The sequence below is a fragment of the Dromaius novaehollandiae genome, chromosome 16 (genome assembly GCF_036370855.1).
Source record: "Dromaius novaehollandiae isolate bDroNov1 chromosome 16, bDroNov1.hap1, whole genome shotgun sequence".
NCBI classification, from domain to species: Eukaryota; Metazoa; Chordata; class Aves; order Casuariiformes; family Dromaiidae; genus Dromaius; species Dromaius novaehollandiae.
The window spans coordinates 15169377-15181690 of NC_088113.1; the positions used below are offsets into that span (position 1 = coordinate 15169377).

Here is a 12314-nt window from a genome sequence, read left to right on the forward strand (position 1 = left end):
GTTTTGTGCTGCCATTCTAAGAGCGTAATACCAGCGTTATCTCTTTAGGTAGTTTCATTTGATTGTAATTTTGTTATAATCGTTAATGGCTATTTCAATGCAATTCTAAATGTGCATGATGCGCTATGGTAATTGAAACATGCGGAAAGCATCCCATTAAATTTATAGTCTGAGGTTTTGGTACAAGTGTCATGGAATCAATGGGAAGCTTTTCCTTGATTTCAGTAGGAGCTGGATCTTGCCCAAATAGTGCAAAGCAGCCTCCCACGCTACAGAACGAATACAGAGAGGCATATGGTTACTGTCAGGAGAACAGGTGGATATTCATGTGTTTTGTAAAGGAGCTGGAGACAGCTTGTTGTATGTTGATAGAAGGTTATTCCAGGCAACTCGAAGAGTGTGAAAATAGGGAGAAGTACAGCATGGGAGCAGGAGACAGTAGAAACAGGCACGGGTGACACTGGAGTGTAAGGGAGAGGAGTAGCCAGACACAGGGACAAAGTTACGGACAGGTTTGGAAAGGAGGAGGAAAAGCTCAGCTAAGGGGGTAGAAGAGGTGGAGGGAAAACCCAGCATGGGTCGGGTGTTGAGAGCGTGCCGTGCCGGGGGCGAAGGCTTTTGTGGCGGATGGAGGGAAAGCCATGTCCCAAGGGTGGTCGCAGTGGACACAGGACAGGGTGCAGATGGCTGTGCCAAGGCTGCTACGCACCCCTTTCCCTGCCCCTGCCAGGCACATGTGGTTACATGGAAAGCAGCTCGGATGGCCCCCGCCTCCCCGGCCGGGATGATATCTGGGATGGTCACACCAAACAGTGGCTACCTAATGAGACCTGGCCTCACGCCGCTCACACCTCCCAAGAGCAATAAATTAGTGGACCAAGGGAAATGCCTTGCTCACGCTGGGTTTGAAAACAAGATCCCGTTTCACCCCCCTGCCGCTCCGCACACCAGGAAACCAAAAGCTCCCGACAGCAAGAGATAAGCGATCCTCATCAGGGGTGCCGAGTCAGGCGCAGAGATTCGCTCCAAGGCGCTCATCCCCTTGGCCAGACCGGTGCTGTGGCCCCACGGCTGCGCACCGCCGGGGCAAGGAGCGTGGTCGGTACGGCTCTGGCTTTGCCCTGGATGCTGAGCACATTCAGCTCTTTCCTCTGCCCCAGCCTTGGAATAATCTTTGCGTGTGCTGGGACTGGGTGGAGTGGGCTTGCATCAGCTCTGACTGGAAAACTGAGATATTCTCGAGAAATGAGCAAACAAAGGCTTTTTTTTGCAGAAAACCTGGGTATGGGTTAGCCCATTGTGTTTCGGTGAGATAGCGCAAACGCTAGTAACAGAGTGAAGATTTATCGTGTGTTGTCACGCAGCAGATCAGAGATCTGCTAAAGATCTCATAAAGACTATCTCAAAATGCTCCACGCAGTAAGCTGCAACGCATAACTTCATAATGGGAGCCATTGTGTTTTTACCATTTGCAAAATGAAGGCAATAAAATGTAATTAAAAAAAAGAAGAATAAGAATCCTATGTGTATGAGAGAATTTTGTAACTGGAACTCCTTGTTTATACTTGCTCAGCAATTAAGCTTCTGTAATGCTAAAATAGGACTGTTAATATTTTGGAAATGCTAGCTCAGCAGGGGAGCAGTCTGTTCTTCCAAAGGATGTGTTTGGAAAGGTATTGAGCGAGATAACTGTGATCCTTGTTCCTATCATTTTATTAACTTTGGAGGATCATGTAAGAGTCATTTCGTGAGTATTTATGTGATATATCTGCCCACCAGCAGCAATTACTTCTGAGCGAACAAGGCCACGCTTCTCTCAGAGAAAGTGCTAACCAGCCACTCTTGTAAAAATAGGTGAAAAGAAAAACCAGCAGAGAGTCCTGTCTTAGCCTAGGTTGAGATGGCACCAGGCAATGTTAACGTGAAGATACTCCTTTGTGCTCAGGGAATTGTCGTTCAAACCACTTGTCTTTGAAACTGAATTTTCATTTTATTCTGAAAAGTGAAGCAAAAAGCAAAATGTAAAAGCAGATGATCCACCGCTCTTCAACTTGTATGAAATCTTTGCCTGTCTCTTTGAGAAAGGCAACTACAGCACGGTGAGCAGCAGAACACTTCCTGCAGAGCATAAAGCTCCTGCGGCTAGAGCCTGGGCCTTCTGTCAGACCTCACGTGAAGCTGCACAGAAACAGTGCGGCACCTTCTGTATTAATCAAAGCAAAACAGAAAAACAGATTCAAATGTTAAAATGCAATAAACGTGATCAGGATATACCTAGCTGTAATGGTATTTGCCAAAATGGGAACAGCAAGGTGACCTTTGGTGTATTAAGCAGTTTCCTAGTTTGCAGTTGGTTATATTTACATAGAAACTTGAAGTACTGAATATTATGCGTTTTATAACATCCAGGTTAAATTAAGGGTAGGGTAAATTAATATAACTCAGTTGAAGTCAGATGCGTTGTGCCCATTAATTCATGGCATCCTGCAGTAAGAACGCCCTAACAGCTGCATTACAGGCGATGCCCATTCTTGTTCTGCTAAAGAAATAATGGACCCCCTCATGTACTGGCAAGTGCTGCTGCAGAACGCACGCGAGACGAGCAGAGCACCAGCCTGCAAACACGTTTTTGCACTGGGCCTGTCACCAGGGTACTTCTTTTTACAAGTTTCTTTGGTGCATAGCAGAAGGGGCCTCAGTCTCACGTGAAGCCACTAGCTGGTCCCATAATAATAGTAATTAGTAGCACGGAGGACGTGACTGCTTGGTGTGTGCCTGCACCAGGATGAGCTGTGCTTGCTTGTGACAGTCGCTCCGGCCCTCGCAGCTTCTCCTGGTAGCTGGACAGTGCTGTCCGTGCCGGGCTACACCGCGGATCGCATCGCTTTTATTGGAAAAACTTGCCAAGTGCCAGGGAGCGAGCAGCTGCGGCGGGGAGGCGGGCAGGCAGCGGGGGCCAGCGGCGCAGCGCGAGCTCCCCCTGCACGCCGGCACCCGCAGGCTCGTCGCCGCGGCGGCTGCCCTTTTCTGCCCGCTTCCCCCGCCTTTTACATCGCACACTGCTGCCTGCGGAAAAGCGCCCGCCGGCTGTTAAGTTACATCTTCAGTCTGCTTTGAGTCCAATAAACACAATGTAAAAGATCGCTCAAAAGAGATTTTGAGGGAGTTTGTGCAAAGTGCTGGGGAGAGCAGGTCCGATGGGGTGGCGAGCTCAGTTACCCCGTCCGTTCCCCAACTGCTTTCAGCTACCGTCTCTTCATCCAGGAGACCTACTATATGCCAGCTTCAATTTAACGTTTCTGTGTGATGTAACCGGCACATGCAGTTCCTTCCCAGTTAAGAAGCATAATAGTGGTTTCCACTCCGGTGGTGTGTATGAGTATAGAAATGTTACAGAAGCTGACTTGGGCTGCGAAACTGGAGTAGTTGGAAAATGTTCTTATAAGGAAAGTACCAAAACAGCTTGGCTAAAAACTGGAGGTCTGGCATTGCTTATATAGGTCCTTCCCTGGCAGTCTAAATACATTTTGGGAGAAATTTTGGCTCTTTGACCTCGTGCATTAAACCAGGTTCACGGCAATTCTGCATGACCGCTCCCCCACCACTGCCCCAGCTGATGAATTCCTCTCTCAGCTCTGCCCAAAGCTTGCTAGCTACGTGCTGTTGCCAGACGCGAGTGGATTTGCATGCTCACTCCCAACGCAGAAGGTGTGCAAAGGCGGTCACAAGTGTCTTTTCCCGCTAGGTTCACGGGCTCCCACCTTCGAGGAGCAGAGCCAACCGCGGGCAGCGCGTTCACGAGCAGCAGCACAGCACTGCAGGTCGGCGCCTGCCCAGGTCCCTTCCCGTACGAGTGGCCTCGCTCCAAGCGAGACAGCAAGTGTTTTGGGGTGGCTTTACACGTGTAGGATAATTTAGAGAAATCTGCTAGTACAAACAGAACCAGCTCTGTTGCCAAGTGGTGACACGCCAGCTGGGGAGCTAGACAAGCGCTCTTTAATGCAATCTCGGCAACATTTCCTTTTCAGAAAGTGTTGTTGACGGCAGTGTGTGTCGCACTGGCCAAGAGGCAAAGGGGAGACATGTTGTGCCACAGGAGAGGTTGGGGTAGCAGATGAGATGGGGTGGCCAGTTCAGCCTTAGCAACATGAGGAACCTTGATTTGTCTTTTTTTTCAGGCTCTGCCATTCTCCCTCTCTCACCCCTCCTGGCTACGACCTCTTGTTATCTTTCTTGTTTTCCATGTTTTTGCCATCTCCTCGGGTAAAGAGATCTTGGTTTTCTACCTGTTCCTGCAGAACGAGAATGTGGAATGCTCCCATGCAAAGCCCTCCTGGTCCTGGGTGCTTTCTGAACCAGTTTCTGCCTATCTTAGTAATAATATATATATTTTTAATGATTCACTGATGTTGCCCAGGCCCGCCTGTTCTCCGCCGGTAGAGGTCAGCAAGCTCATCTCGAATGCAGCGCAGGGCAGCACTAGCGGAGGGCCCAGGGCGGCGGGGAGGGGATGGGAGCGAGCCCAGGACGAGATAACCCTGGTTCGGGACTGAGCTGGGTTAGGAGAAAAAATCAGGGTGCCCTTTAAAAGTGGGTTTGTTTTACAGGAAAGGTGTTCGAAGTAATGCTGAAGAGGAAGATGGGTAAAGTCATGTCTGGAGCATTGCAGAGGACAAGGCTATTGAGGCAAATCTCACCAGCTTTTCTGTTGTTCTCGAGGTTTTCTCAAGGGAGGATGAAGGTGCTGGGTTGTGCCTTCAGTGGCTGGGAACACGCCTCACCCCAGCAGAGGAGCTAATTTACCTGCCGTCTTCTTGCAGGTCCCTGGAGATCGCAGTGACAGGTGACACACAGCTGGAGAGAGCGAAGGTGTGCCGGGCTCTGCGTGTGGCTGCACCGGGAGATGCCACCTCGGCCTGCGAGTGAGCAGACCAACACGCTGCATGAGCCACTGGCAAAGGTAAGAGGGAGGAATGTTCACTCCCCCTTCCCAAAAAATCTCATTGAATTCAAATTGCCTTCACGGAAAGTTTCTATTTCAGCCACGCTTTTGATAGGAGGAAATGCAAATAATCAAAATCTTGCAACCTTACTTTGAAAACAGGGTCAGATTGTTCCACTTCAATAATGCCTCCACCAGCTGAGAACTGCTTAGCTCGATTCGTTTTGTGTAGACATTTGGTAGAAAAAGTATCTAAGCCCAATGAATGAAATGATTTTACCTTTGCAAAGCAATATCCTTTCATATTGCTGGCAGTCAAACAGCACTTGCGAGCTGCAGAAATGACAGCCTTCTGCTTTCATCCACAGTGATGCCTTTTCCCAAAACAGTGAAACGGACACTAATATTTAGGTCTGGCTCTGGCAATCAAACAAAGTAATTTTGGTTTCGAAAAGTTATGTGGAGCTATAGACTTGCAGCACGGGCAAGATATTTAGATCACAACAACATGAGATCTAAACATTTATTCCTGCTTGACTTTCTGAAATAGAGACATAAGGAGGAACACCAGTCAGAGCTACAAGAGGCAGCTTAATCCTCGCCTTCTTCCTCAGCCCTTTGGGACACTACTTACGAGTTATACAGTCAATAATAACAAACAGCAGCATTGCCTGGTCCTCCTCCAAGAATTTTAAAGTGATTGCAGTGGGATTAAATATTGTCCCCGGCTACAGACGTTGCTAGAGAAAAATAGGATTATGTGGTCCTTCAGATTGAAACCACTGGGCAGACTGGCCTAGAAGATGAAAGAAACTTTCATTCCTGGGAGCCAAGATTTCCTGAGGCCAGGGCTTAGCAGACCTTTTGCAGCGGTGCTGGGGTGAGCAGCCCCCCAGGTGCGTCTCTTGGGCCAGGAGGTGTGTCAGCCCCACGCGTTCCCCTGGCAGGTTCACCGCGTGGCCACAAAGCCCTGAGCCGGGGCAAGGGGAAGGAGCCGCCGGGGCGCGGGGACCACGTAACACATCGCTGCTGCCAGCCCTGCAGCGTAGCCTGAGCTCTAATCCTCTGCCACAGACGGGCTTTGGAAACGAGGCAGCATGCATGCCGTCTCTTGTTTGCGTAACAAATAAATGGAATAAGGCAGCAAAGGGAAATAGGAAATGGAGCACACACAGCGCAACAGCAAACCCTCTGCTTGCTGCAAGCAGCCTGTTCAGGTGAACAGAGCCGGTGAGCGGCCGAGCGCCCAGGGCGAGAGCGCGCTTTGCCTGGCCTGTTCCCAACGGCAGCCTCGTTGCTCAGTGCAGCTCCCCTCTCTCTGAGCTGCTCTCGGAGTTGGTCGGCTCCCTCCCGAGGCCACGGGGCAGGAGATGGGGCCCAGGCTTGCGCGTGCCGCCTGCCCCTCCACCTGGCATGCTCAACATCTGCACGGAGAAGGAAAGGGGCAGAGGTGCTTTGGTAAGATCCACGTGCGGTCTGGAGGCATGCATGCACGAAGCATGCCTGATTTGGTTTCTGCCAAACACCTGGATCACCAGCAAGCCAAGAAGATCCTAATTCCCCATCAAAGTGCTTGACTGCCAGGAAGCTCCTGCTCGTCAGCCTCCCTCCTTGCACCCAGCTCTCCACTTCGTGTTCCCGATTAACACACAGCAGCTGTGAGCCCTGCAGCAGGGAGGCTGTGCCATCATTAGGGCTTTACAGGCCATGATCTGAGTCCTGTAGGGGATGGTCTGTGTCCTGACTTGCTCTGAGTTGTGACAAGCTGTACTGCAGTGCTGCAAATTGCCTGGTCCTTGCAGCTCCTACCTGAATCAGGCTTTGTGTGAGGACTGCCCAGCACTCTGCATCTTGGTGTCTTTACAGAGGTAAGGGTTAGCTTTTTCAGAGCATTTAAAGCCTCACCTACAGACTAATTCCACGCACCTACACCTTCATGCGGACTAAAGCACTGTGCCCTCGTGCCACCCCGCATCGCTGGCTGTAGGAGGCACCGCACGTCACCTGCCGAAGGCACGTGCCATATCGAGGAGCGTGGTGCGGTGTGGTGGTTAAATCGTAAAAGCAGGCTGTAATGGCTTTTCCTCGCTCCTCTATTTCATACAATGTTGGCCAAGTGTTTTAATCAGTGCAGGCTCTCGGGGGATATAAATGAGCACAGCACAGCTGACTTCAGGGGGGATGTATCAATTTCCTGAAAAATCTGGTACTACATGTCCTAACTCCTAATCTTCAGCACAGGGCTATTAACCTTTGTCGTTTAGGGATGTTGCAAGATGTGCTGTTGTTATTATTGATATTTTAATATTATACAATTTGCAGACCCTGCCTCAAAGAGTTTTTGAGGCTTGCATATTGCTTTGATATGCTTAAATAAACGTTGTTACAAAGCACTCGTTATTCGTGCTCTCGTCACCAGGTAAATTGAAAGTGCTTTGTTCAAGTATAGCGATTGTATAGTACTCTGTGTTGTGCATTAATATTTTAAGTTCTTCCATGCTAAAGGCATTGCTTATAAGGCAGTGAGTATATTTTCATTTGCAGTTTTCATTCTTTTCAGTGCAAGCTACTAATAAGGAACAGTATATCAAAAATAGCAAGGCCAAAAGCAGTTTGGCTACTTAAAAAATGCCACAAGAGATTAGCACAGTATACTTATACACAAACCATATGCAGTCAAGAAAGAAACGGGACAAATGAAAACAGTTTTAGCAGGTAAGCACCCACACAGCAACATGTGTCGTATATCAAAGAGGCACAGACTGTAAAACAACGTCCTGCAGCTTGCAGCAAGTAGAAAAGCTACCAATAAAAGGTTGATCTTCCCTCTTCTTTGGTTTCACGAGCCACCCGGGATAGTGATTGCAAAATTGAGTTTTAAGCATCAAAAGGAGGCTGGAGTCATCCTAGATGGTGTCCATAAGTTTCTCTGGTGTCCAGGAGGCCGAGTCTACGGAGTGCGTGGCTAGACGGGGGATTCCCACTCTGTTGGAAAGTTTGTGCTGTGCATCTGTGTATGGATCTCACTTCTTCCCTATGAGGTGGAACAGATGACACAAGAGCAATTCTGCTTTCCTCTCAGCATCCATAATATAGGTCGCAGTCCTAATTCCCAAGTATTTTTATCTTCATAATAAAAAATAAAACAACTGCTAAGTAAAACCTCAGGGGAAAACCTGTAAGAGGTATTATTCATTATATTATATTACTACAGTGTGTGTGCATGTATCTATAAATGTTATTTCTGTATTAATCTAACTTCCAGCTGTTTTGACTTGTGTTCTGGATCTTTTACATTTTAATTGCCTAGAGTAGGTGGGCAGCAATGATGGGAGGCAATTCCATACAGCCTCTTATCCAGGAAGATTGCACTCTTTTATGGTGATAATCCCTGTCTGATGGGTTTCCCATCAGACGGGAATGCAGGCTGCACTGACTTCCAGTGTGCAGGAGGTCCCTGTTTATGGATAATGCAGCCGTCTCCGGTGCACCGCTTCTGCTGCTCTGTGAAATGCGGTGGTAGTACAGTCTGAACAGCTTGGCCTCTGTACGTGAATTTGTTTGGAAAAATCCCCAATAAAGGAAACGGTGATTCAGCTGGTGACCAATTTGAGAGCTCAGTGAGAAATCTGAAGCTTGACTCAGAGCAGGGGTGGTTAAAGAATTCTTTCTGAAGGTTAAAATTCTCCCTTTGCCTCCTGTCTCCCAATATGTGTAAGCAATCCACTGATACCTGACAGCAGCATTTCTCAGTTCAGCAAAGGCACAGCTGGAAAACAGCAAGTGTTTTTCAAGATGTCCCAATACTCAGTCACTCAGTTGACACTGATGGTAACACCCATACTTTAGGGTACATCAATCTAAAAGAGTTGGATCAATGCCTGTATAAATTAAGGTCAAAGCAGCTGCTAGTATGACAAACTGCCGAGCAGTCTGGGCTCAGGTCGCAGCCGCTCTGAGGCACGAGTTGGCCGGAGCAGCCCTTCGAAGCGGAGGTGAGCGTCTGGGAGCCTCCAGACTGCTCAGCTTACCAGAGCACATCCAAGCCTAGCACCTTGCCAGGTACAGCAGACAATCTTTAAATGCAATTAGGGCTTGGGTTACAGGACGGTTCTGCTCTGTAATTAGCAGCATTACTTCAGCATTATCAGACCGGGGTTTCACCACTGATTTGATGGATAATCCTCACATGCATGGAATGAAAGCCTTGGGAGCCGCCTCCGGTCCTCTGCCTGGCAGCAGCGGTCCCTCCTCCCCGCCGCAGCCCGGTGCTGTCTCTGCGTGTCCCACGGTGCTGCAGGACCTGAGCCTTGGCTTTCAGTGCCCCACCCCTGCCGTTGAAGGGGGGTAAAAGAAAGGTCTTTCCTTCACACCTTCTGCTTACGATATCTGTTGTTTGTTGAGATAGCCGCTTTGACAAATGCATTATGTGGGAATAGGTTAGGGCAAAGGCGAGACGTTTGGTTCAGCTCTTAATCGGGGCTGAAGGATAATGGCAAAAATTAGCCCCAAATATTTGTGTTTCCTGCCAATTTCTCTCAGTGATTTCTTTCTTTTCCTTTCTTTTTTCTCCTCCACGTTTCACACAAAGCTCCGTCTTTAGGATTAGCCGTCAACAGGCAGCTCTTTGTTTTCAGCTGAATTTAAGATTATTGCTGAGATATAAAAAGGAAGAAAGGTGACACTAGAGAGTTTCTGCAGCAGTAAATCCTGAAATATTCAGGCCCAGGACATTTTCATAGCTGGCAAACGCTGAGTGAGGCATATCTTGTTGACACAAAGGCCCAAACCTGGTTAGATTTCACAGAAGAACCTGTTGCCTGTCTCAGGTTTAGGTGGCATCATATACTTCTAAAGAGATCTTTCCGGTCAGATAATTAAAGGCTGTTTTCATTTGCCACTGTTTGCCAGTAAGGAAATAAAAACGCTCCCCTTGTTAAATTTCCCCATCTGGAGACCAGCCAAACAGCGGAGGAAATGCAGCAGTGAGCATCACTGCGATAAGGGCCGGAGTGACAAGCATCACACTGTCATGGCATTGGGACCTGCTTGTCACACATTTCTGGGCTTTTAAATTCATTGCACACAGTTCTGCTGCTGCACAGAGATCGCTGTTTTGGCAGGACTATGAGGGAATAGGAATAGGAAGCTCTCACCTGTTCTCCACTCCCTGGGCTGTGGTTCAAGGTCTTCCTGTTTAACCTGAGAAAGGTGAAAGCTAGTCCTCTTTTACACTGCTGAGGCATGTCTGGCTTGTATTTGTCAGAGTAACTGGACAAAAATATGTTTAATTTAGATTAACAGCTTTTTTTTTTGCTTTTATTTTTTTCTCTTCTCTCCAATGCTGTGACTACACCCTTAGTATCTATGGAGGTGATGGAAATGTGAAACTACACAGTTCCTGATTATCACATGAAATTGGCTGTGGCTGTGTAAAAGCTCATGGTTTTCCTTGATATGTACAGGCTGAAGCTGGTACAAGGAAAGGACCATTCTGAGGAGGAAGTCTGTCACCCAGAGAACTGGAGCAGAAGGTGCTTCTTCCTGCATATTTCTGAATCTTTACCTCTCGGGCTTCAATCTCATGGCCTTTCTGTGGAGACTGCAGCCAAGGTGACTGTTAGATAATCTTTAGGAGGAGGAACCACCCACAGGTTTTATACTGGTCTCCAGACAGTCACGAGTATGTGTTACTGGGTTACTGGAAAGGGATTCAACAGAGGTATAAGGATATGTGCACATACATGGATATGTATCTGTGTCAGTTAACTCTGTCTGAAAAGGTTAATGACTTCAAAGTGGCCATGTCCAAGTTCCAGTTTATCACATGAAGGATAATAAATCAACCACCAGTTATAGAGATGTGTCTAAGCCATGGAGTTAGGTTTGTCTCAAAGTCTGTGAATCCAAACACACTTACCATAGATTTCCCCATTGGAATTCTTATGCTAGAAATTATCCATCCTATTATGCAAGCATGGCTTATACAGCCAGTGAATTTTAGCTCCAAAATTAATATCTTCAGTGTTCAGAGACAGGAAGGCAGCTTGAGATGTGGTTTCTCCCCATATCTAATGAGTGTTATTACAAGGAAATCTTCAAGTCAGTCAGATGGGTCAAATGATTCTTCTGAAGGCTTTGAATGTATTTAACAGGGTACCAGAGTTTACCACAAATGGGAAGAGGACAAACTTTATGAAGTCTGAGGCTTTGTCACCATGGTGACATCAATTTGAGTTTCCAAATTGCATTAGTTTGAGCTCACAGATCTTTCTTTTTCCTGTCATTAAAATAATGCCTCTTATCCCCTTGGTTACCATCTCCTCCTCCTCCTCCTCCTCTTCCTACCGCATGATGATTGCATTTAAAAACTGAATTTCCTTTTGTGGACAAATACTCAGGATAAATTACCTCCACCCATTACTGCCTCTGGCAAGTGGTGTGGTCCATATCAATTTGGAACTTAAGTTTAAAATGCAAAGAGAAAAAAAATAGTGTCTCTTCTGTGCTAAACAATTCAACAGCTATGATAAGAAAAGTCCAAATGTAAGTGAGAGGTCTTTATCCATCCTTTAATAATCATAGAGCTGACCACATTCACCCCTCCAGTGACTCCATTGGATTAGGTGCAGTTCACAGCAGAGATGGATTTGACCTAGTAAGTATATCAGTGGTCTTTTGGGTTTGCTTTACATAGCACGCAAAGAAGCTCTTCAAAGGTTTGTGGTACAACATGACCTTGACTTCAACTCTAGTTTTAATGGCTACTTGGAAGATGACAAAGACCACACTCTTTGGGAGATTGCCTTAGGGTGAGAAGCCTCAAAACCACACGGCCAAATCTAAGTATAAGTGAAGTCTGTGCAGCCCACACAACTGCAGTGGCAGCTGTCAGAAGTATGCCGGAGAAAGCCATGCTCCTCGCTGACAACTGGAGGGCAGAGAGTCAGCAGCACAACTTAAAGCAAAAATATTCCTGTGAATATCCAGAATTGGTGACTGCTTCCTTTCAAGATGAGCTTGCTGTGCCTAGGGAGATGCTGATCATCTCTTGAAACAGCGCTGTAATCAGCGTGGAGATTTGATAGGAACAGTGATCCATAAGAAGGCACTTAAAGCCACTAACTGTTTGATTCTCTTCAGGCCTGCGCACAACGTGGTGGAATTTGATCTCTCCTACAGAAAAACCCCAGCAGTTGTGGGATGACAAAGCTGGGCAGGGCTCCCATGGAAAGAAATGTAGACTACAAGAACAGACACTTTTTTTCAGCTGATGCAAGACAACACAGCTTCACTGAAGCAAGGCAAGGTGGCCTGAGAGTCTGGCTCTCAGTACTGTATAGAGAAGTGGCATTTTCTTGGGGCTAGATGC

The 12314-nt window shown here is 47.4% G+C and overlaps 1 long non-coding RNA gene across 5 annotated transcripts in view; it reads left to right on the top strand.

The window, feature by feature from the left end:
• LOC112984205 (uncharacterized) overlaps nucleotides 1-8543 on the top strand; it is a 134987-nt gene extending 126444 nt beyond the window's left edge. For 4 of the 5 annotated variants that reach the window (XR_010391927.1, XR_010391926.1, XR_003259420.2 and 1 more), the window contains exon 5: nucleotides 4821-8543. This is a non-coding gene — a long non-coding RNA (uncharacterized LOC112984205). The remainder of the gene's footprint in view (nucleotides 1-4820) is intronic. The other variant, XR_010391928.1, reaches the window with a different exon arrangement.
• Nucleotides 8544-12314: the final 3771 nt, after the last annotated feature.